The sequence below is a fragment of the Larimichthys crocea genome, chromosome X, assembly GCF_000972845.2.
Source record: "Larimichthys crocea isolate SSNF chromosome X, L_crocea_2.0, whole genome shotgun sequence".
NCBI classification, from domain to species: domain Eukaryota; kingdom Metazoa; phylum Chordata; class Actinopteri; family Sciaenidae; genus Larimichthys; species Larimichthys crocea.
In genome coordinates, this window is record NC_040020.1 from 5078905 (window position 1) to 5103131 (window position 24227).

The 24227-nt window shown below is 37.6% G+C and overlaps 1 protein-coding gene across 8 annotated transcripts in view; it reads right to left on the minus strand.

The window, feature by feature from the left end:
* The window catches only part of inpp4b (inositol polyphosphate-4-phosphatase type II B), a 217891-nt gene that overhangs the window by 185245 nt on the left and 8419 nt on the right, over window positions 1-24227 (minus strand). For all 8 annotated transcript variants that reach the window (XR_003462985.1, XM_019256050.2, XM_027282883.1 and 5 more), the window contains one exon: window positions 16008-16081. The gene's annotated coding sequence lies outside the window, so the exon portion shown is untranslated. The remainder of the gene's footprint in view (window positions 1-16007; window positions 16082-24227) is intronic.

A 24227-nucleotide genomic window follows, 5' to 3' on the forward strand; every position in this document is an offset into this window, starting at 1 on the left:
TTTACGATGAGCTATTCATGTAGCATTTTACCTTTTAATAAAACCGAGAATAACCGTCCTGCCTCCACTTCCCAAAATCCCATTTTCCATTTGCATTCATATAAGTAGTTTTGACATATATGTCCCAGGTCTGAAATGACTATGGAATCATACAGGCCAATTCAAAGTACTCAAAACGAAATGTGGATGGATTTTATTTTTTAAAAGACACATAATCAAGCAGGGACCTTCAGACATTTATACTCAGTCCAAATAGACCCAACCCAAAATGCAATCAACCCAAACAGACAGAACATCAACACCGGTGGTTGCATGATGCAGCACTAATTAATGGGCAGCCACGGGTGGAAAAGAGCAGCAATAAATGTTGTTTTTATCTCTGTGTCACAGTTCACATACTTTTATAAAAAATAAGACATTTTTCTCCTGCCATAATTAAAACAAATGTGATCAGAGACCCAAAGATCCACAGCAATAGAAGGGGACCTTACCTGACCTGATCAGACTGAGATTTGGAACCAGCCTTAAACTAGTCCTGTGTCAGGTCTCCAGTTTTAATAAAGACCAACACCAACAAGACTAATAGTATTATCTGGATACCTCTCAGCATACCGAACAGCAACAGGTTTCATCTTTGTTCATGCCATTTTTTCCCCCAGATTAACTCCAACTCCAACTATCCTGTCCTTAATCATCTATTCTATCCTTATAATATAGGACTTATAATGCACTGATTTCCTCAAGTTCCTTTTGTGTGGGTGGCAACTGCGATGACTCACTGATGGCCAGTAATTCTCTTTTATACTTCAAGGGCTCACATCAAGACAATCATAGCCTGTGAGACTGTCACAAAAGAGAGAAAACTTTAGTATACGGCTTTGAGCACAAGCAGTAGGTTATACTGATTACTGTTAAAGTTTGAGATTTTGATTTATGAGCAGTTTCTTTTTAAATTCAATGCCATTGCTTTCTCTATAATTCACCTATTATTCTGCCCCCACTTTTGCAGCCTGGCCTCTTGAAACTTTGTATAAAACATGCAAGAAAGAGCTTTTTATCATTAGTGGCTTTGTGGATTTGCTTTATAATTTTCAGGTTATAAAAATCAAAGTTTTTTTCATTACTTTAAAAATCCTTGATAAAATACCAAAAAAAGTTAGTCATGTGCACTTTTCAATACACAGAACCCGAGGCTGTAGCTACAATAACCTTTACACATGATGATGATGATAATATTAAACTATAGGAGACCAGTGCGAGACAAGTATGCTCCATGCGTGTCATGTATCTGTGAAATCATAAGTGACAGGTGAAGTGGCAGATACTTAATGGAATAATTTGATAGTAGACTAACCTTATGTGTTTCCATCAGAGCAGAGGCATGGGATTGGTTACTATTCCATGTCGAGGCTATGAATGATAAGCCCTCATAGCTGCAGTGATTCTCAGTAATGCTTGTGCCCCGAGGCTAGATAAAAGCCTCCGCAGAGATATTACAGGGAGATGTAGAACCAAGAAGCAAAGCAGTGGCATCAACGGAAAATAATATGAGGCTGGGATGAAAACAATCATGTTTCCCAAACACCCCAAAACATTAAGTATGAACAGATCAGTGTGGAGTGTGCCTCTGTGCATGCGAACACACCCACACAAAAGATGCCTACTGTAAGAAGAATACAAAAAAGTGAATGACGGGTTGAAAAAAAGAAAAGGCTCCTTTTACCACATTGCAGGAATATTTGTTGACACCACTGTACAGTAGCACAACGAGTACAAAAGCCATCAAGGCCCACACTTGTCTGCGCATATCAAGTTCATGGCTCTTTTCCAACAACAGAGCAAAAAAAGCAGAGCTAGACAATAAGACTACAAATAATATCGTCTCGATACATAAGCCGAGATGAAAACACTTTACTGAAGGGCAATTGCAGAGAGCCCAACAAGTCTTTAAATTATGAAGCAAAACTTTAGTGAGGAAGACTATTCTTTTGCCTCTAATTATTTTCTCTTTCCATCCTGCCATCTACTCCTCTCAGACATGCTTACTCTAATTTTCTTGCTGTCATTATCGGGGCTGTCAATCGTGATATCAGCTGGTCACATCTATCAATAGAAGCTATCTTGCTGCTGTCTTTTTAAATACGATTCCCTCTCTGCCTTCAGTACGTTCATGCTGCCGTTATGCCCGCCCCTATCCAGCTCTCCATCTCAGCCCAGTCTTCACAGATTCATCATCTTCATCATTTCATCAGCCATCAGACTCAGCAAAGTCATCAGACAACCACCACCAGCAGCGTCTAGACTGCATGGGGTTTTTATCTTGCTGCTGCTCAGAGCAGATGCTGCTTGAGCACTAAAATCTCCCTGTGCAGTCCAAGATCCGAAGACTTTTTGTCTTTGTCTGATTTATTCATCACATATCATGTTGTAATAAACAATTATCTTTACCTCATTCATTTGTCTCTCCTGATTGAAACATCTTTAGATTTGCTCAGATGAGTACAAACACATTATATTGTTTCAAATTAAGGCTAATTTGTAATGATTTAAGAATAAATAAGTCAAATATAATCCAGAAACTAAACAATTAAGTTACTGCTAATCAGATTTTATGACTTTTCCCAGTCAATGTAGTTACTAGAGATATCTGTATATATCTCTGAGCTCAATTGTCCTGTATATAATTGCAATTAAAGTCAAACCACAAGAGTCTTGGAAGAGCCTAGAACATTGTCTGTCTGTATCAACTTGGTGTGAAAGAAGTTTTAAAAGTAGCCATTGATAGACCCGAGCTCCCTGATGGGTTTTAAGTTTGGTTGAGAGAAGACAGTAATGTGTCAGTGCTTTTCTGTGAGCCGTCTTCTATATCAGAGATACTGTGTACTCATACATATCATACACAGTTCTCTTTCTCTCTCCCGCTCTCCCTCTCTCCCTCCTCGCCTTTCTTTCTCTCAACAGCATGAGCTTCTTTTCATTATCTCAATCTCCTTGTGGCACTGCATTATATTTTGAGTGTTCAAAACAATAAAATGGTTGCTGGGAGCAAGCTATGGATCATATTGAATGGCTGAAAAATCAGTTGTAATTGGACTAATTTCAAAAGGCTTTCTTGTCGACACAAACGTCTTTGTCTACTTGCTCATTTCATTTTTAGTTCACAGAATAAGATTGTGATCCACAAAGTATTTCAATGCTTTAAATCTGTACTGTAACAATACATTTAATGACTATGCAGTTTTACAGCCATCTGTGTAATTTTCCAGAGTTATACTGTATATTTTTTGGCTTGGCCTGAAGATGGAGATATTGGTCAGTCTTCTCATCTTCTTTATATCATAATAATTAATGACCAGACTGCTATGAAATCTAATTTGAATAGTCATGGATCCCAATGGGTAATACATAATTATTTTAATCCTCCTGACCTTCCATCCATTGGTTATCAGGCCTATTTCTTCTTTGCCATATTTCAAGATATCGCAAAAAAGCAATTACTGGATTTTCACAACATTTGTTGCATGACTAAAGTCCACAGATGTTTAATCCTGATATTTGAGTTAACACCTTTGTCCTTCAAGCCCTAGCATCCAGCATTGTAGTACTTGAGATGATGACTTTTTGAAGGTCTTGGTCTTGCCTTAGAATCGTCCACATTTTTACTCATCTTGTCTCGGTCTCAGTCAAAAAGGAGTCAGGAAGATCCTTTTACTTTGATTTTCTGGTAGGGCTACATCGGCGCACTGCAGAAGAAACAGTTCAGAAAGTAGTTTTACAGTCTGATGCAAACACCTGCATGGACACTCAGCACAGAAAAATAAAGAGAGGAAAGGAGGGTTCAGCTCGCAGATTAACCATAAGACCACAACAGCTGCAAAGTTCCTCCACCAAATTCAACTCGCAATATTTCACAAAGCAGCTTGTTGGAAAATAAAAAAGAAATGAATGTGAACTTCGTTTTTGGGGTTTGTGAATTTCTAAAACTTATGGACAGATTGGCATGAAATTTACTGCACACATTTATACAGATACAGAATAATTACACTTTGATGGTAATGACAGCTCAGCTGAACGAGACATCAGTGTGACTCCGCTAGCACAGTGATGTACGGTGTAATACTCATGTGTCATGATTGGAAATTTGCTTGACATGACATGTTGAACAAAATGTCAGAACTTTGACAGCCATTCATTGGTATGCTGAAGCATCAGCTCACCAGTTCATAAATTCTTGAGTTTTAGCAGTGTGAGTTCATAAAAGGTTACACAGTTTACTTGTGTTTTCCCTAAATGCTCATTATTGGAAACTGCTTTGGGTTTCTGAAAGCAAATCTCACCATTAAAATGCATATTTCAACGAGATAACAAGTTGACATTTTCATTTCAGCCTATCACTCCTATCTTGAAGTCTTGTTTCTGTGCAATACCACATTATTACACAGAAGAACCATGCTGACATTAATATGCCTTACATTTATTATTCCATTAAAAGACCGCTATTGTATTCACTAGTCTGCACAACAAAGCAGGAGCCAATATTCTACAAATAATGAGTCACATATCTTTATGAAGCAGAAGCAGTCACCGGGAGCTGAATCAACAGGTGTGCTGAGTTGTACTAAGCCTATAGGTGTTGAGCAATACCAACTGACTGCTGGTATTTAGACCTTAACAAGAGATAGATTACAAAAAAATCCTTCCTTTACTTGAAATCTTTTATATCCTTAATGTATCATCCAGTCAATCTTCACCTTTACCATTGTTACAAGCCTAGATATGTTAAATAGATAGGTTTTTATTATTTATTTTTGTTATCGCTATTGCTTTTCCATACCTGAGGTTTCATAATCTCCCAAGTCAAAAATTATCTCTTTCATACCATTAATAAAACCACCTTGCTTCCTGGGCTCAGTTTACATGGTTTTCCCTTTTGTATATCTTCTCTTGTAGTACATTTCCATCATCAACCCTGTACCCACCCCTTCTGCATGGGTTTTGATATTTGTAGCAACTCTGAATTTGTTTATTTCTGTGCTTTTGCTCTTGTATGTGTTTTGATAATTGCACAGTTTATGGATGTGGAGCACATCCGCCTGAATACGTGTTTGTTCTTGAAGCGTGGTTGTCCTTGGGGGCCATTACAAGATGCTGACATGCTGCTGGCTGTCACCTCGATTAAAGGCATTAGTTCATCAGGTTTGCACACAGGCTAGGTTGGTTTACTGGAGCAGAGTATCTCCCAATTAATAAATACTGTAATTAAAATGCAGTTGATCACACTGAATACAGTGTCTGCATCTGATAGCAAACCAGTCTCAATCAACTAGGTTTCCAACTGTAACATGATTGTTGCTGCGTATGTTAATGGTATAGTAAAGTCAGTGGTGTATTTTCTTAATAATACCTATTGTTGTGCGCATCACCTTTCCTAATTTTCATTTAGCAGGGTGGTAGAGCATCAACAGGCTTGATGAGTTCATGCCTCAAATACAAAGAGCCCTACAGCTTTCAAGAGCAATTCCTAGTTCTTTGATGCTTCACTCTCTCTGTAGCATATCCAGAAATAATCTTGGCACAGTATATGTACAAAGGTGTTGTGTGTAATGTTGGCAGCAAGCTGACTGAGTGAACAATTCAGATGACATGATGTTTATTTCTTCACATAAGCTCTGTGTATGTACACGAACAGGACAGCAATCTTGTGGTGTGCTCCATTGTTTGGGGATTTTCTACTGTATTTGAACGATGCTTATTCAGGACTCAAGTAGAGATTTTAATGTTTTCTTAATGTATTTGGAGAGCATCCTGAAGCACAGTCTCTTATGCCAAATTCAACAACCATTTATTGTTATAAATGATCCATTTCTGCCTCAAACAAAAATGTGCATTCAATTAAGACTCCATTTAAAAGCAGAAAGTCTGGCAACTGTCCATATGATATGTTCTGCTGATCATCTTGGTTCAAATGTAGGATTTTAGTCACACTAGTAATAAAACTCATGGTCAATTGGTTGGCCACCCTATCCACAACCACTTTCATCTAGACTGAACAATCTCAACAAATGCTAGATAAACTGCCAGAAAACTGCACAAATATTTCTGGACCCCAGAGAATAGAGCGTAGTGACTTTGGTGATGCCCTGACTTTAACTCTTGAGATTGACATTTGATTTTTAGTGAAATATGTTGGCAACCATTGCACGAAATTAAATTTCTATACAGATATTAAAAGTGCTCAGAGGATAAATCCAAATGACTATCTTGTTAGTTGTCAAAAAGGCAATATTTATCGTTATAACAGCATTTTAGAGAGCTTATCAAAAACATTTCAGAGCAGTAAAAGAAAAACCTCATCAAAAGTCCTTTAAACATTTTCTTTTTTAAGAATTGCGAAATATTGTCATCATGGTCACCATTTACTGCGTAACGATAATGATAAATTGTCTCTCAAGAGACTAACTGACTTCAGGTCAAAATTAAAGCAGCCATTCCTCTAAGCACTATTAAAGAAGATGTGTTAATCACTCCTGTTTAAAAGGGAGCTGATGAAGAGTATGTTCCCCACAAGGCTAATGCATCTCATTTAGCAGAATGGCATTTTTTATGGGAGGCTGACAATACTGTGAGTCCCTATAGCAACAGAGTCAACAATTGCTATGGGTAGACCAGTGTGATTTCTGAAGACTGCAGGCCAAAAGTTTACAATCTTGGTCATTTTTAAAAATCTGTTTCAACAAAAACCCAACTCAGAATTCACAAACTCACACAAAAAAAACAATATTTTTCTCATCTTTCTCACACAGAGCAGTCTCCCCAAATAGTTATATCACTCTCTGTCACATGATTTCAAAAATTGCTTCCTTTTTTATCAAAAAGGTACAATTTGTGCAAAATTCTCAGATAATGGCAAGTGTAGTGATATAGGCTTGCTTATTGGAGATGATGAAGGAAAATAGAAGAGGCCTTTGACTTTACAAGACATATAATTTAGGAGACAGTAATGCTAGATATTTTTCTCTTTTGGTCTTCATCTTTCTGAAAGCCAAAAAACAGGAGTGAAACTATGCATTTCTATCAAAGGGTTGCTCAAAATAGCTTTTTCCACAGTGACTGGGGTTTATTAGTGACAAAAGCAATAAGGTGTTTGATACAAAAAGTCAATATTTTGATATTTTATGGACTGAACAATAAATCAACAAATTCTAAGATATAATGGATGTATTTATCAAGACGTATCGTTAGTTTCAGCCCTGTGAAAACATAAATACGCTAAAATATAATAGCTACAGTTTATTTACACATGCATTTCAATTGGTGTTTGTTTACAGTCTACATTACTTGAAGTCTCCATGACACATCTATTTTGTATTTGTGACTCAGTGGCTTAGTTGTGATTAAGAGCAAAGTTTATTGAAAATGTTATGTGATGGTCCAATGACAACATGACATGGCAGCTGAACATTTCTGCAAATTAAAATTAGGTTGCAGATACAGTGAACTTTATTCCAATTGCTTCCCCAGTTAAATGCAATAATTAAAGTGCCAATCATCAATACTGTCACCCAAAATGAAAAATCCTGATATCAAATGGCCCAAAGGAACTTTCAAAACTATATGACTAATAAACAAACACAGCACGTAGAGGCAACCTAAGCTCAGTCTTCACTCAGTGACTATTTACTATTAGAAATGTAGTGTATGATTTATAGTTCATTAGTAGCAGCACAGCTATAGCATCGCAGGCAAAATGACAAAGTAGTTTAAATGCATTTATTAATTATTAATGCTTGTGAGAGCTCTTGAGGGTTTTAAAATTGTATACAATTGTGACAGAAGGTCTCTGATTAACAGATGTGCCTTGCTGCCTTAAAAGCTACAATTTCCTTGAGGGTAACAAATTCAACATTATGTGACACAATGCTTCATTTGTGAGAAGCATCAGGGGGAAAATGCTGCATTAAAGCGCAGCAAACAAGACTGCTATATGTAGAAGCATCTAGTATGAGGTCCCCACTTCTTAGTTTATTCGTTTAATTTATATCATCTTCAATTTGCTTTACCTGTCCAAAACCCAAAAATATTCAACTTACAAAGTATTGAATCCTTACATTTGAGGAACTGAAACCTGATGCTGATGCTTGTCAAATTTCATGATAAAATGTTTTTAACCAATACCTACAGAAATTCAGATTTTGACACTGCATGGATTTGGACACGCCTCCGTTCGACCTCAAACTATGGTATGTTATATGGAGTATGCTAATCAAACCATCTTCATCTGAAGAGCATCCTGACTCGTGCAAAGCTTTAATCCATGATGGCTTGTTCTGAACATTATCTAATAATTGGCACATTTCCCTGGTGAGAATGGGCTTGCAATCTCTTTCCCTACCATGACAGTGTAATGGATTGCTTTGCACATTCAACGTGGCTTTGAACTTATCTACATTTCTTAGTTGCCTCCCACCTCTCCGTATGGAAATATGGTACATCACATTATTTCACCAGCACTGGTGATTGCTTCGGGGTATGTACAGTAATGTTAAAGATTAATTTCATGGTCTGCTATTTACACAATGTTTTCCCTGAAATAACATAGTAAAAGAGGGATCATTATAATATAAATTGTAGCATAACTCGCTAAGTATGTGTTTCATTTGAAAAACCTCTGTTTCACTCTTTATGTTACACATTTGCTCTCATGGACTTCACGGCATATTATCAAACATTTTCACAGTGACCCCGCACACACACACAACCTTGCAGGCGGGGTGAGGAAAGACATGTACTCCCTTGATCTCCTAATCTCACATACTGGGTTGCACTACATGCCAGCACACCAGCAGATGGGAAATTGTGCACACTGGGTTTTTCAGGTCGGTGAGGAAACAGTAGACACAGCAGGTTACACAGAGCCAGTGTTTGGGGGCAGTAAGAGGTAAACATCAGCCTTTTTCACTGCTTAGTAAACTAATAGCTTCAAGCATCAACACTGCCTCAATAGTCTATGTTTGAGACTGCTGATTGCAGGCACCACCACAGGCTCTTTTCAACATTTTTTCTTCTTGATTATTTTTTGCTTTCAGCCTTCAGTAATATTTAAGCATCATACATTGTAAATAAAAAAACGGGTTGTGAATCTGTCCAAAATTAGAATTAAAGTGAATAATTGTGAAAAACATTTTAAAGCAAGTAACAATTTCCCCCAAAAAATATCCATAGTGCTATTTTTCCATTAGCAAAATGTGTTTTGTGGGAAAAGAAATGCTGCCAGAATTACACTTTTAACTGATGTATTGACAAAATACTAATATTAAGGCTGCTCTGATACGTAATTATAATAAAAATGGGCAAGATAACTATGTGCAATGTAAAATGATTCACTCGTAGCTATGAACAGAGAATTATCATGCACCCACCGTATAGTTATAGCATCTTTCAGCTTAATATCTTTACCATTTTGGTTCGTGCTGAATGTACCCACTGTGAAACAATCTGAAAATAACCTTCTCTTTTACTGATTAACTGGCTTTCACGATGCCGGCACTACCTCACTCTCATTCACTGTCGGACACAAACCAGAGGAAACTTCTTCATGTCACTATTTTGCTGTGTAAATTGTGAGCCAAACACAGATTTAGAAGCTGGGTACATGAAATAAACAAAGCCAGAACACAACAGGTAGAGTATCAGGGTCTACTCTATTAATCCAGCTGGATAGCCCCCGTTTTGTTAACATTTCAGGCTGACTGTGGAGAAGTTTGACCGGTCTGATCATCTAATTGGCGGCTGCAGCGTAACATAGGGCTGTGTTTAAAAAAAAAAAAAAAAGGATCCAATTCAACTTCTCTAACTTCTAACCCTAACCCTAACCCTCTCCACCACTGGTTGCTGCGTTTTGTTTTGTTTTGTTTTTCACAACTCCCTGTGGCCTGCACCACTGCAGCCAAAAGGCACTAGCCCACCTCAAATGAATAGTCCCAGTGCCCTGTTTGATTTTTGTTGGATGTGTAAAAACTCTGTTGCTACTCATCATAATCATGAAGTAATAAGGGATTACTTAGTAACTACTTAGTATGATGTATCACTTTAGGGGGCACCAAAAAAAAAAAACCAATGATTAATTAGTTGTTAATAGTTTTGTGCCACTCAGCAGCTGGTTCAGAGTTAATCAGGAACAACTTGTGAAGAAAGTAATCATTACATGATGATTCGTGAATATATTATCTACCAATCACTTCTCTAGTTAACCATCATTATCTACTCTACAGTCGTCCATTCAGGGTTGTGAATCAGAGATTCACAAACTACTAAGGAAAAAAAAAATAGAAGTGAATAACACTATTATTATACTATACTGCTACTTAAATCATATCACGATGTCAAGAACAACCACCCCTCCTCTTATGGCCACTCGGTTTAACTCTCAGTCCAGAAAATCTAATTTAGTTCCCAACCAGCCAGATCTGGTACATCTTAATAAGTCATTTGAGGATATAATCGATCCGGATGTCACCAGTATAGCTTTGTTTCACTGATCCAGGTTTGGCCGGCTAATCCGCCTGGCGTGTACTACTTGTGATAAAGAGAAGTCCAAATCAACCTGAGGGACTCAAGGAGCCCAAAAGACATCAGTTAGCCCAAGATAAGGCCTCTCTTCTCTGTGCCCACTTATAGCATTTCCACCTCCCCTGGCACATAACCCACACCTTGCCTCTAAATCAAACAGTAAGGCCTTTTATTAATAGCCTGTCAGCAGAGTTAACATTTATTTCATGTGTATTCATCTGAACAGGTTTTACAAATGACCTGCTGCTTGTGAACCCGCTCTTGAAAAATTAGCCTTGTTTTTTTACCCCTCTCCTCATGAATTTCAATGACTAAGTGAATCTAGGACTATGTGTCTACCTAGATGCTGTTTTCTGCCTTAGGGTGAAAAAAAGATGAAAAACTACTATATTTGGAGCGCTCAGAAATATCGCAGTAAGTGGTAGTTTGTTAAAAATGAGAGGAAATATCATGGGATGTTGAGGCTGTTGTGATGGTAGTTAACTGCTGAGAAGAATATGCAAAAGTCCAGATTATTAAAAGATTGCTAAACTACTCAAGATGCAATACATGGGGAAAAAGGTTCTTTAAATAGCTCCAATGTATTAGAAAGTACTGCAGTGTAACTCAAGTGATGTGCACAGATGCTACACAGATTATAGCAGTTGTTTACTGTGGACAGACACATAAGTGTTGGTTTGCAAACTGAGGATGAAGAGGAGGGGAGTCACACAGGAGCACTGGTGCCACTATAGAAGATGCTATCAAGAGTTATCTAGTGGAGATCTCCCTAAACATAAGTGAAACAGACAGCTCCTCTCTACTGAATTTATGGTGGCCCATTATTTCATTTTGTGAATACCAAGTGTTCTCCCAGCATTGGCACTTCTAGAGAGAAACCTGGTGTGCTGACACAAATTGATTATGGGAGCGAGGAGACAATCTATTTCTTCCTCTAAACTGATGGCAAAGAACGACAGGAGGAGAACGCTCGGGTGTACACAGGCAAAGAGGGAGAGAGAGGAAAATAATGGGATGGGGAACATAAAGGGAGGAAGGACGGTGTGCAAAGTTTTGCAACAACTTCCCATTTTCAAAGACAAACATGCCAATGAAAATGTTTTGAATTGCAGATCCAGTCAGTGAAAGTGCTGTACCTGACAGTATTTCAATCATAAATACATTCCCACAGTTTCTTGTTTATGGAACAGCTGGCACCAAAAACAAAGTCGATGCTTTTTATTAGCTTTAGGCCAAAGCTCTTTTTTTAAAACTAATTTATTATTCTTACTTTTGCCACTTAGTATTGTTATTTCCAAACCCTTTCAGACTTTAGGAGTTTACATATTATTCCCATAGATAAATAACAAATCAGACTCCTTAAGTGTCTCTTAAGCCCACGGAGAATCATGCAATTTGCTCACATAAACCTTCATAAACTGTCTTGCTTACGCCATCCTCTGTCATTATTTAACCACAATCAGATCATTTCACATTTATGTTCTACTAACTCTGGTACATAGGCCAGGTCTCCCTGAATTGCCAGTACAGAGTCAAATTTATGAACTCCAGAAAACATCATATGGTTTCATTCTATATTCTGCAGAGCCTGCAATTTGAGATTCTTTAATGCTCCATATCCTTGTAGCATAATTCACTATACGGAGGCACATGCATCATAAAGTTGAGTACATGTAGAATTGCCAAGGTCATTACATATGTTTATGCATCTGCATCTCTGGCTGACCTTGAAAGAAAACTATCAATGGGAATGATCGCTGAATGTTTATGCAGGGATCAAGCAAGATCAATCCAGCAAGCTACCTTTGACATCCTCGTCGAATACTATTATTTAATTAATGTCACATGGGAATTTAAATCTCTTTAATGCACCACTTCTCTGGTTTTAGACCCTACTGTATTTCAGAGCTACATGGACGACACTAATCTCCACTCTCCATTTTTTATGTATATGACAGAACAGGTAAAGCTGCAGAGCCAATACATTTGTCCTTCAGTACATGACACCTTAGCCTTACTAATGAGCCATTTAACAGCACTGTGAAGGGAACAGCAGTTAAACGAAAGGCCCCTTGTGGATTTGGTAAGAGCGTGTCAAGACTGGAAGAGACAGTAATACTTCACATTGACAGGAGGAAGAATGAATAATGAGTGATTTTGCGGCTTTTTCAATGTAAGGGTAATCTCTCAACATTTTCCCATGCCCCATCACTCCCTCGAGGGGTAGCACTGCTTGCACACCATACCGCAAACTCAAATCAAAGTTACATCCATCAGCACTTGTAATATGCTCCACATTCTCTTAACTTACTGTTATATAGCAAAAATATACACGATTCATTTATCGCATGGCTGGAAATCCAACAGCCTTCTGACACAGCCATCATGCCATACTCCCTCTATATTCTCTAGAGGTTTCTTTGCAACGCTAATACACATTAATTGACACTGGGTATTTAAATACACCTAGAAGCACATTTCCACCTCCTACCTAAGCTATTTTTAACATTCTTTCAAGAAACACTTGGAGGTTTGTGAAACAGAACTAGTTCTAGCAGTTATCTGCATTAAAACCTATGAGTATTCATGAGCATGAGTATGTAGCGCTCTCCAATGGGGCTGAAGTCTGTGATCAACAGAAACTGTCGGTTAGTCATTGTCAACGTGAGCTGAGAGCTCAGGAGACATCGTTAGGTTTCTATTACAACACAACAGTCGCATTCAGATGCCAACGACTCATTTTATAAGAGCCAAAGCATATGGAGAGCGAACAGAGAAGGCCACCTTTGGAATACCACAGATGGCTGTCACAGATGTTGAAACTCAATTGCAATTTCATCTTTGACATATTCATGCAGAGACTTCTGTTTTCAAGTTTGAGAGGGGAGGAAAATAAATCTACCTTTGAAACTGAATGCATGCAGAGAAGTTTGAAAAAAATAAAACAATTTAAATAGATCAGCAATGATGATTAATCAAATCAGATTTAACAACAGTCTTTTAGTGAAATAAATAGCTTCTTGTGCACCAGCCATATGTTTGTTGATGTACAGTATTACAGAGAGTTCAGCTTAGCTGTGAGGTTTAAAAAACATGTTTTTTAAACATGTGAGATCTGCAGTGCAACTAAGGGCTCACTTTCCATGCCTCTTGTTTTTTTAAAGATTCTGATATTTTTTAACGATACAAACTTTAAAATGTTTGGGGCATTTTAGTATCTTCATGTTAGGTTTTGGATTGACCTTTAGTTATTTTGATTTAAAATAGACCTTGGGTTGTTTATAGTGTGTTTAAGATTAAATATTTGATCTCATAAATCATATTCATAATTCTTTTATTGCACTTTTAATTTTGAGGTATATTTTGTGTTGTCTGCGACACATTTTCTGTAACTTATTGCTGTTGCCCATCTTGGCCAGTTTACCCTTGAAAAATCAATTTTTAATCTCAATGAGGCTTTTCTGGTTAAGCAGCAAAAACAACTCTTTTTTACGATGAGACTGTCAGAAAAAAAAAAAAAAAAAACACATTAGATAATGCCCTGTGGAAAAGATTGCATACTGTAAGAACAGTTCAAACTGTTGGACATCTCTTCTCCAGCCTGCAGGTGTACAGCTCTAACTGTGTTGGAGTAACAGGTTGCTGTTTCTTATAATAACTAGTGTCCAACTTGACCCAACACTGACACTGTTGTTTATCTCCTCAATTCGTTGATCCTTAAAATCATTCATATATCACTCTACAAATATACAGTACTATGTTTAGTATATATTATTAGACTATTTATACAGTGTATATGCTGTTTATCCACCATTAAACCTCAAATTAGTTGAGTGCCAACACATACTGTTTATTACATTCAGACATCATTAATAAATTCTATTTGTGCACTGATGATCACAAATCTTAACTCCAGTAATTAGGCCTGAACATGATAAAGAAGCTGAAATACGGCATATGTAATTTCTGTCAGAATTAACCTCCAGCTTAACTGCCTAGAAAACCTACAATTATGGCCTATTCATTAGCTGCAATCCATTGTGTTACTTGCATGGGCTCCTTCTCCACTTCACCCACTTCAGAACATTTAAAGCGGACAAAATTAAGGACCACTGTCAGTCAACAGTGAATAATACATTAGACATCATGGCATCCCCTAACTACTAGTTATTTATGTAGTACTGCCTGAAAGCCAGACATTGGAAAATTCAGAAAGAAAGACAGGCCTAAAAAGAAATTAAGGAAGAAGGAGGCTTGGCAGCGGTGAAACTGACAGCCCGGCATGCAAATGTGCCCATCTATCTTACTGGAGAACACTGAGTGTGCTTTATCTCATCTAGAAGAAGCAGTTCATCTCAGCTAGACAGCTGTTGGACGCACCAGACTTAAAAAGCAGGGGCTCTAAATTGGATAGCAATTGTGCAACTGTACAAATGTTCTGGTTTGCTCACCTCACATAGCCTCTAATGCACTTTGAGCACGTATGTCAGTGGTGACCTGAACCTGAGCTGTGAGCTATGCTAGCTTCAGTTAATGTTACATGACCCCGTTTGATTTGGGAGGCGAGTGTAAATTGTGTGCGTGTGTGTATGCAACCGTGAATGTAAGTGTCTAAGGTGGTGTAACAAAGATTACAATAATAACTATGGCTTTTTTCTTCTTGAGTGCTTTTGGATGTTCAGCGGAAAGCAGGTTGGCAGTTAGAACATAATGGCTGAAATGACAAAACAAATTACACTCATCTCACTATAGAGGAGAGGCTTTCAAACTCGCAGCAGATTGCATCAAATATGCTTGAAATGTGCAGCCTTGGCTTGTGTAGCACGGTTTGTGTTTTAGTCAGGAAACTAGTCTTAAACTTACCTTTTATCTGTTAGATATACGTAAATATTACACACCTATGCACGGTGGACTGGTGCATGTGTACAAATACATGTTGACAGTATAAAAACTCAAAACACATTTGCAGGGGACTATCAGTAAACACACAGATGTGCCCACCTAGCTACTGCAAGCTGATTTAAGTTGAAATTAAAATGTGGCTCAGTGTTTTTGTCTTTTGTTCTTAGCTACAACAAAAATAACCAAGGCAGAGATTAATCATGCCAGTCCTGTCTGAACTTCTAAATGAATGTTTCACACATTTAGGGAAATAGGGAAAAAACAAAACAATTAATGAAATAAACTTAAAAACAGAAAACATTTTAACAACCTGGATGAGCAAGTGATCTGTATATTAACTTATTAAACTATTAAATGTCTGACTTTCTCACCCATAGATAAAGTAATTTATGAAATACGGAACACCTCCCAAAAGCAACCCTACAATTATTTATTTTGCAATAATTTGTATACATATTATATGCATCTTTGCAAATGATAACTGTGGCATGAACAGACAAAAGCTAATTCTCAAATAATTCTCAACACTGTCTTACCTGGTATAAAAGCAATCATTCACATGAAGCCTTAGTCACGTCTGTCAGCATCCCAGTCCATCCACCGTATTTGTCTGTACACATAAGGAGGAAAAGACAGACGTGAAGAGACAGCAGCGCCACAGCACAGCCAATAATGACTCTGGAAAAGCCTCTGTGCAGCCTCTCTGTTTTGTTTACTGGAGCTTCATCAAGAATTTCTGAAAACGGCTGCAGCAGTCGCAGCACGGCAGCCTGAATCAACCTCCCTGCTTGACATCTTGAGGAAAAACCACCTCCACAAAAAGGTCAGTGCAGAGAAGGTGGAGGCAGGGAACAAGGTTGGACAGAGAGGCTGCCGTGAAGACAGTGTATTAAAATGGCTTGAGCTGTGGGTAGCTGTGGCCAGGGCTGGTCTAGCAGGCTGTAAAATGCCTGAGAAGGTCCCAGAGGGCAGTGTGGGGTCCAGCACTACCAAAGTGGCAATGCTGTAGCATAAAGGAAACATATGACATAGGACCAAATAAGTAAGCATGGCTGTTGTTTAGGCCGTCACCTACAAACTAAACCAATGACACTGGTGTGAAAAGAAACACACCGGGATGGGGACAGCTTACCCCCTCTGCAACACAATTCCCTGAGGGAAAAGCCTGCCTTTAGATTTAATAATATGCACAAGCAAAAATGTACTTTTAATCTCCTTTAAACAAACTTGACCTGAGCATGTACTTACCCCTCCTTAAAATATGCATAATTTGATTCATAGAGCGTACTGTACTGATTTCATGTTGACTTTCATAGTCTTTCAAACAGACTTATAGATTAAACTCTGAGTTATGAGATGGTAATGTGAGACTTCACTGACTTATAGATGTTTGATAGCGCAGCAGATATAAAGTTTATATAAATTTAAATAAAAATCTAAAGTTTCTGTAAAATGTAACAATTATGTTAAATTACAATGATGACTTATGTCTATTTGCTTGATATAAATACATGCTGCATGTTCTGCTATATGATGGTTAATGAAACACCATCTTAATTAACTACATAACTCTTAATTACAACATTGATGTGAGAATGATAATTTTGCTCCCTTATGCATGTAAAATTGAGAGTGCGAAAAGGAAAATTATACAGGTTCTGTTCGTAGCCCAAATATTTTTAAGGGTGGTTCTTTTATCGGTACATAAAGAAATCTGAAAACATAGTTTTGGCGTAATTTATGATCATGCAGCTTCATATATCCATCCTTGGTCCTGTGCTGTGTCAGTGCATGAGCATGCTTAGCTCCTCCACCACACAGTCACGGCACTCAGCTGAGCAGTAATGTCACGGTAGAGAGAGTGAACCCAGATGAAGTCAAGTTGAGAAATGTAAATGCAACTGGCAAAAGGTAAAAAGCGAAAGTTATAAGCTATAAATGAACTACATCAATATTGCATAACTTTTACGTCAGCACCACTGAGCTTAGAGGGTCAGCCTGATGATGTTCAAGGTCCCAGACAGTCTCTGTAGTGGCATTTAGCGACTTGTTAGCAGACATGTAAAAGCTTCAGAAATCTATAAATGGGGGTATTTAAGGGTGTTCTTTATGTTCGGAAAAAAAAAAAAAAACCCTCACAGCCCTCATTTCTGGCATTTAACCAAAAAAGAAAAAAAGAACCTGAAATACAAAAATAGTAACTAATTTCTGGGTTCAGGACAGACACCTGCAACTCTCTTATTCCCATGCTAATTTCCCAGAATAGAAGACTGATGGCAAAATAAATGTTGATAAATGTGAGTCTGAGAACCTGCTGTTACTCTGCAGCTGTCAAGTCTTTCAATTTTTCTAATTAGAATTTTTTTTTTTAAACCACCCAGTCTTCTGGATTCAGTAAACTGCAGTTAAATAGACTAAAAAGATAGTGGTTGACACCTTTGAGCATCCTATGAAGAACTACTTGAAGCTATGTGCATGGTTTAACACTATAACCAGACACTGCACTTTAAGTGCACTTCCCACAATTCTGAATTTTTAGAATAAAATTATTATATTTAGAACATAATTTTGAAGACTACATTGACCTTTGAATTCACATTTAAAAGGAATAGTCTGAAATTTCTCTGAGATAGTGGCTGCCCCTCCACATTGTTTCATTTTGGTTTACCGTTTAAGGTTTTCTGTCTTTAAAACACACCCACCAATTATAAGTATGCCTTTTCCAGTAGCAAACAGGACAGCTTCCAATGGGTGAAAATTACAAAATACAAAGCTTATTAATATGAAAACTGTGATTAAAACGACAACTAAATACCATAAAAAATTACGGATTACCCCTTAAACAAACAAACAAATCATAGACTAATTATGTTCATGTGCTCTAATAAATCGCATATTTCCAGTTTCTCACTTATATCTCCAGAGTACATCCCTCCCTGACCACTGCTTTCAGCATACAGTGTGACCAGATGCCATTTTATCAGAGAAATACATTTTGATCCAGAATTGTTTTTATTGCTAGTTTTTTTTTTTTTAAATCCACACTTTTTTTTAAAAATCCCTTCATTTCTATTTAGAAGCTATAGGAACACCAAATTCCAGAAAATTCAGAGAGAAAGAAGTTCAAATAAACTATTTACATGATTACAAGCCAAGGAACTTTCTAATCCAGAGATAAAGAATGAGAGAAACTCAAACAAATTATTTACAGAGAAAATTTCAGAGCGAGAGTGCCAATCTATCTATGGTTACCATGGAAACTCATTACAACAGGATCGTCCTCCTGCCTGCTCCACATGGCACACACAGACTGCCTGAGCAACATGAGAGGAAGGCTAGTATGGTATAGAGCCAGGCAGTGTTGCCAGAAGAGCCGTGGACTGCTCGGAGCAGCATGCATGGGAATGAATTACAATATAATATATGACTGTCTGAATAAGTAGCTAAATCGCTAAGGAGGGTCTTGAAAAGCGTTGGCAACACTGAAGTAGGGTACTGGGCACAACCAAGTGTGCAATTGGGAGGGAGATGATTACACACTTTTGTGTCCTTAAATGGAAATAATGAGACAGATCTGTTAAAAGGGCTCATACAAGGTAGAGATATAACATTTTTTCTACTGTATATTGGGGTCAGCAAATTGGTACTTTCTTAGTATTGGGGAGGCGTGTTGCAGTGAGAAGCGCCAAACAGTTTCCAGGGACGACTTCTTAAATGGTTTATGCATCAGGTTGAAGTAGAGACGATTAGAGTTAATTGAAGGTGCTTCTGTCTAAAAAGAGAAAGAGTGCAACAGAGAGAGTATGCAATTAATATCTTGCTGCTGTGATGGAGAGCCACAGCAAATGGATATGACAAACTGTAGTACCAGAAAACTATGAACATAGTTACTAAATATCTAAAAATATTATGAAACGTGGTTAAAATTCTCCTTCCAGTTGCACAAATAAAGCTCACAATATGACTTTTTCCCTTTCCTCTTTTTATTTTTTCAAAGATTAGTTTTTTGGCCTTTTCAAGCTTTATTTTTGCTAAAGACAGCTGAAGAGTGACAGGAATGTGGGGAGAGAGAGAGAGATGGGGAATGACATGCGGGGAAGAGCCACAGGTCGGATTCGAACCCTGGGCTTCCACAGCAAAGGACAGAGCCTTCGCATTAATGTTCTTATAATGAGCAGTGGTATTTCCTGTGGATAATGTGCAGCTCCAATAAGCAATTAGAGTTTCTAATATTTGTCTTTTGTGCTATTGCAACAGGCTATTAAACATTTAGTAGGAAAAACACAACAAAGCAGTTTCACTTCTTCCTTAATGAAGGGTTTCACAGACAAATACAACGTTTTTTATATATATATATAAAAACATTGATTCACTTTTGCTGAGACCTCATCTGAATAAAGAACACTGCTCTGAAATACACAACCACAGAAACACTGCTTCTGATATAGAAGATGGAAATTACTGTACCATATCACTCTTGCTTCGTTCATTCCTGTCCATCCATCACTCCTCTTGTGCCATACTACTTAATGTAAACATCATTAGATCAGCTGTTTGTGAGGAACTGCATGATTATTCATTAAAAACCAGAGACAGTTTCATTATTAGTAGAGCGTGCGAGCGAGAGTGTCATGTTACCCACTCTGCATTAATGCAGATGCAGCTGTGCTTCAGGCCCATGTCAACAAAGAAAAGTGAACACCTAAGCATCATTTACCAAATGGAAAGCTTTAGAGGGAAACATAGCCTCTGTCCTGCTTCTCTTCCCTCTGCTCCAATAAATCAGCATCATTGTCACTGACAACTGGACAGGCTCCAATTTTAAAAAGGCATTTCACCATGCCAAGCCAGGGACACATAAAATGCATCCCTAAACATATTCCTGTCTTGGTGTTTCACTGCTATTCATATTGGCCAAGTGTTAAACTGCTTTTGTTGGGGGAGCCTATAACTTTAGAATGCACCCAGTTCTGTATGATGTGATTTATTTGCACACTATAAACTAATGTAGCTCTTTCTTTCTTTCTTTCTTTCTTTCTTTCTTTCTTTCAATGGCTGGATACTGAGTAGAAGCCTGGATAAAATCTAAATAGAGCAGCATGCATGCATGCACGCACAAGCTCAGTTACACTCGTATATAGATATAGTATAACGCTGTATACATACAGCATTCATTGAGCAAGTGTTGTGTACAATAAAATATTAGATGGAAAAAAATGTGTACATACACACATACAGTATATAATCAAGATAAAAATCCATGCCGGTGCTTGGCATGGATTTTAATATCCGATAACAGTAACAAATAATTGCCTCTGACATGCTTACTCTTTATGAAGAGATCAAAAAAGGCTGTTAACATTCACAATTATTCCTCAATGTCAATACATTTTTTGTAAACAAAAGGATAAAGGATATGGATAAAAGGATGAAGTAAAGTGAATCACTGTTTTAGTAACCGATGAACTGTAATTTATGCTGCTTTACTTTAAACACATGATAAAGTCTCTTTGGGTTTTACTTATTTCATTCACTTATTTTCATTTTCAATTTATAATAATAATCTGCACATACATTGCAGCCCTAATATGCTTTAGTACATTGTCACATTATTTTAAGTTAAAATCGCTTTTTTCTTAAACTTTTTATTATAACATTTTTGTACCTTTTAAATTCAAGTAGCACTGAATTTAAACTTTTCAGCAGTCAACCTTGAGTTAAAGATTATAGGAACATTTCACTGGTGTATAAACGTGTTTCAATATTGTGCCAGCGGTGAATGCATTGCAGGTTTTCAAAATTTTTAATAAAAGCTTGTCAACGCATTGCAGGTTTTCAAAATTTTTAATAAAAGCTTGTCAACTGGGGTGGCGTTTAGCTCAGTCGGTAGAGCATCCACCCCATGTACAAAGGCTCAGTTCTTGCCGTGGCAGCCCAGGATTTGAATCCAACCTGTGACTCTTCCCTGCATGTCAATCCCCATGTTTCTCTCCCCACATTTCCTGTCACTCTTCAAGATGTCTCGGTCAAATAAAGCTCAAAAAGGCCAAAAGCATGAGGCTTGTTGATTCATGATGTTTAACCCATGTCCATGAGCACATTCAAAAGGTTTCTTTTTCAAAAGTGTATGTAAAAACCACTTCTGTCTGACTCTTCATATATTATTGAACCATTTCCTAGGCAACAAAAGGACAAAAGCAATGTAGCAACAAAAGAGCCATTTTCCTCCTCCACTCTGAGCTAACTTAATTTAAAGTGTCGTATATATTCACTTGTTCTGAATTTTGCACCTTCAGCACAAAGAAATCATTCTCTTCTCAGCAGATGTTTTTGCAGCTGCATCGCCAAGTAGCTGGAGCTCTACTGGCTCACACCACCTGCATGAATCATGTTGCTAATTTACAGTTGAGAGCAAAGATTTAAGTCAGTGGTTAATGTGAGGGAATTTTCTATTCTAGCGTGGGTTACACAGGCTCAGGTATATGTCCTGTGGTCACTGCTTAGACAGATTCTCTTAGACACTGACTTCTCTTTTTGAGACACAGAACAGCTGTATATTTGTGTCTAGAAAAGCAGGCACCATTTTGATCATTACTATGGCAACTGCGGTCAGAGGACAGGGATGTCTCACTAGATGCGACAATGGGTACATAATGTAGAAGCCTCTACAAGAGTTAGATAACAATGCTAGAGTACAAGTGGCACATACCTTGTACTGTAGATGCATTGAGTATGACCCATAGAGTAGCTGTGGTACTATTCTGAAGGCATATAGATGAGTCAGAGTGGGCAGCTTCTTCAGAACTGAGGCGGTATCATGCCATGACAAGCGTATTGATAAATCCTCTATTCTCCTTGATCAAGCCTCAATAAAGCTTTCAGTATAAGACATCTTGGACTCTTGTGCACTCTCTCTGCACTAGCTGAACTGACATTGATGAATAGAAAACTCCACAAGAGTTACTGTATGTGGTTTAAGCTCTTATTTTTTGTTTTAAGCTCTGTGACCTGATCAAACAGCACATGAAATGGTCTCAGTACAAAGTGTTTCTACACAAAAATGCCATTCTGATGGACCAACCCAGTAATGATGATACTACAGAGGCACCCGAGGTGATGACTGCAAATTGCCTGTTAGTCCAACCAACAATCCAAAACTATAGACGTTTAAATATTCAGTCATCTATCAAATAAGACAAAAGAAAAGCAGCAAATTCTGACACTTAAAGCCTGTGTAAAGGTCAAAATACATTAAATATGTTGGAAAATAGTGAAACGTGAAAAGACTTTGAACGTTACATTACTGAAATGTGGAGTTAGAGCTTAAAACCAGTTTTTCACCAGATTTCAGTCCAGGATTTTGTGTGCGGTCCTAAAGGGTGGCTCAGTGGCCCCAACAGCCCTGAAGCTGACAATACTGCTCATTTTTATCTGATTTTGACACCCAATTTCATAAACTTGTCGATATTCTTAATCATTCAAATTTGGCTGGGTGGTTAATAACATGTTCTTCTTTAGTCTGACAAACTTAGAACACATTTATTCTGACTTTACACAAAACTTTAAAAGGCAAGCATTTCTGCTGAAAATGATATAGTTGCCAACTGACTAATCAATTAAGCAACATATCAAATCCAATCTGTTACCTAAAAACACTGTATTAGTAGTACAAGTACTTAATATTGGCTTTTTCACAGCAGACATTCTGACTTGACACAGTTGGCCACCAAAGCAATTCTCCAAAAGTTAAATCTGGCTCAATTTCGCTGCTGCAGATCGCTGTGTTTTTTTCGGCACCCCCTGCTGGCCGCAAAGACACAGGCAAAGCGCTGTACTGTGTAAACTAATGGGAAAAACTGCTTTCTCGCTGCAGGTGTTACTGATAACATTAACTCTTTGATTTCCAAGTAAGCAGCTAAATAGAATTCAGCTATCTTTTTTTTTACTACTACTACTACTACTACTACTACCACCACCATTATCATCATCATCATCATCATCATCACCTTTGTTCTTCCTACTTGGAGAAGGTCAAAATGTTCTGTCAAAAAAAAGCCATGAGATTGTAAGGCAGCGTTAAAGTATATACATATACTGTGATTTATTGTGCCGGAGGGAGGCATATCCAATCAGCATAGAGACTTTACATAGGGTTCAAGGTCACAGCTTCTTCATTATGTGTAAAATAGTCCAACAAGAGCCATACTCAGTTCAAACACAGTTAACCATCATTCAGGCTAATCAGCCCTTAACACATCTAGTGACAATGCACTCTTAATTCCACCTTGTTGTGACCTGCACTCGGTGTTCACGGCAGGAGATCAAATGCATTTGTTAACTCAGGCCTGTTTTTTCTCTTCAAGGTGCCATAGTGATAACTAAACTCTAAGTGGATGTCCATTGTGCATCAAGCTATCTTTTCCTTTCAGTTCTCCAAAATAAATAATTCTATATATCTTAAATAAAAAGTATACACAATTGTTCAGTTTCATTACGTTCAGTAGTGCTATCTGTTTGTGTTGACTTAATATATGTCCATAGACTGTGGTCTAGAGCTGGACAAAGGTTTGAACAGTATTTTTCATTTTGGCCTGGGCTATTCTTATAGTTGTGTGGCAATGGACTTTGCAGACACACTGAGGTTTGACATTATTTAAGCAATTTAAGATTATCCTTCTGATTTAAAATAATACTTCAGGGTGCATTAGCGCCAGTAAAGCTCTAAGTGTTTGAATAAATTATTATTTTACGTTTAA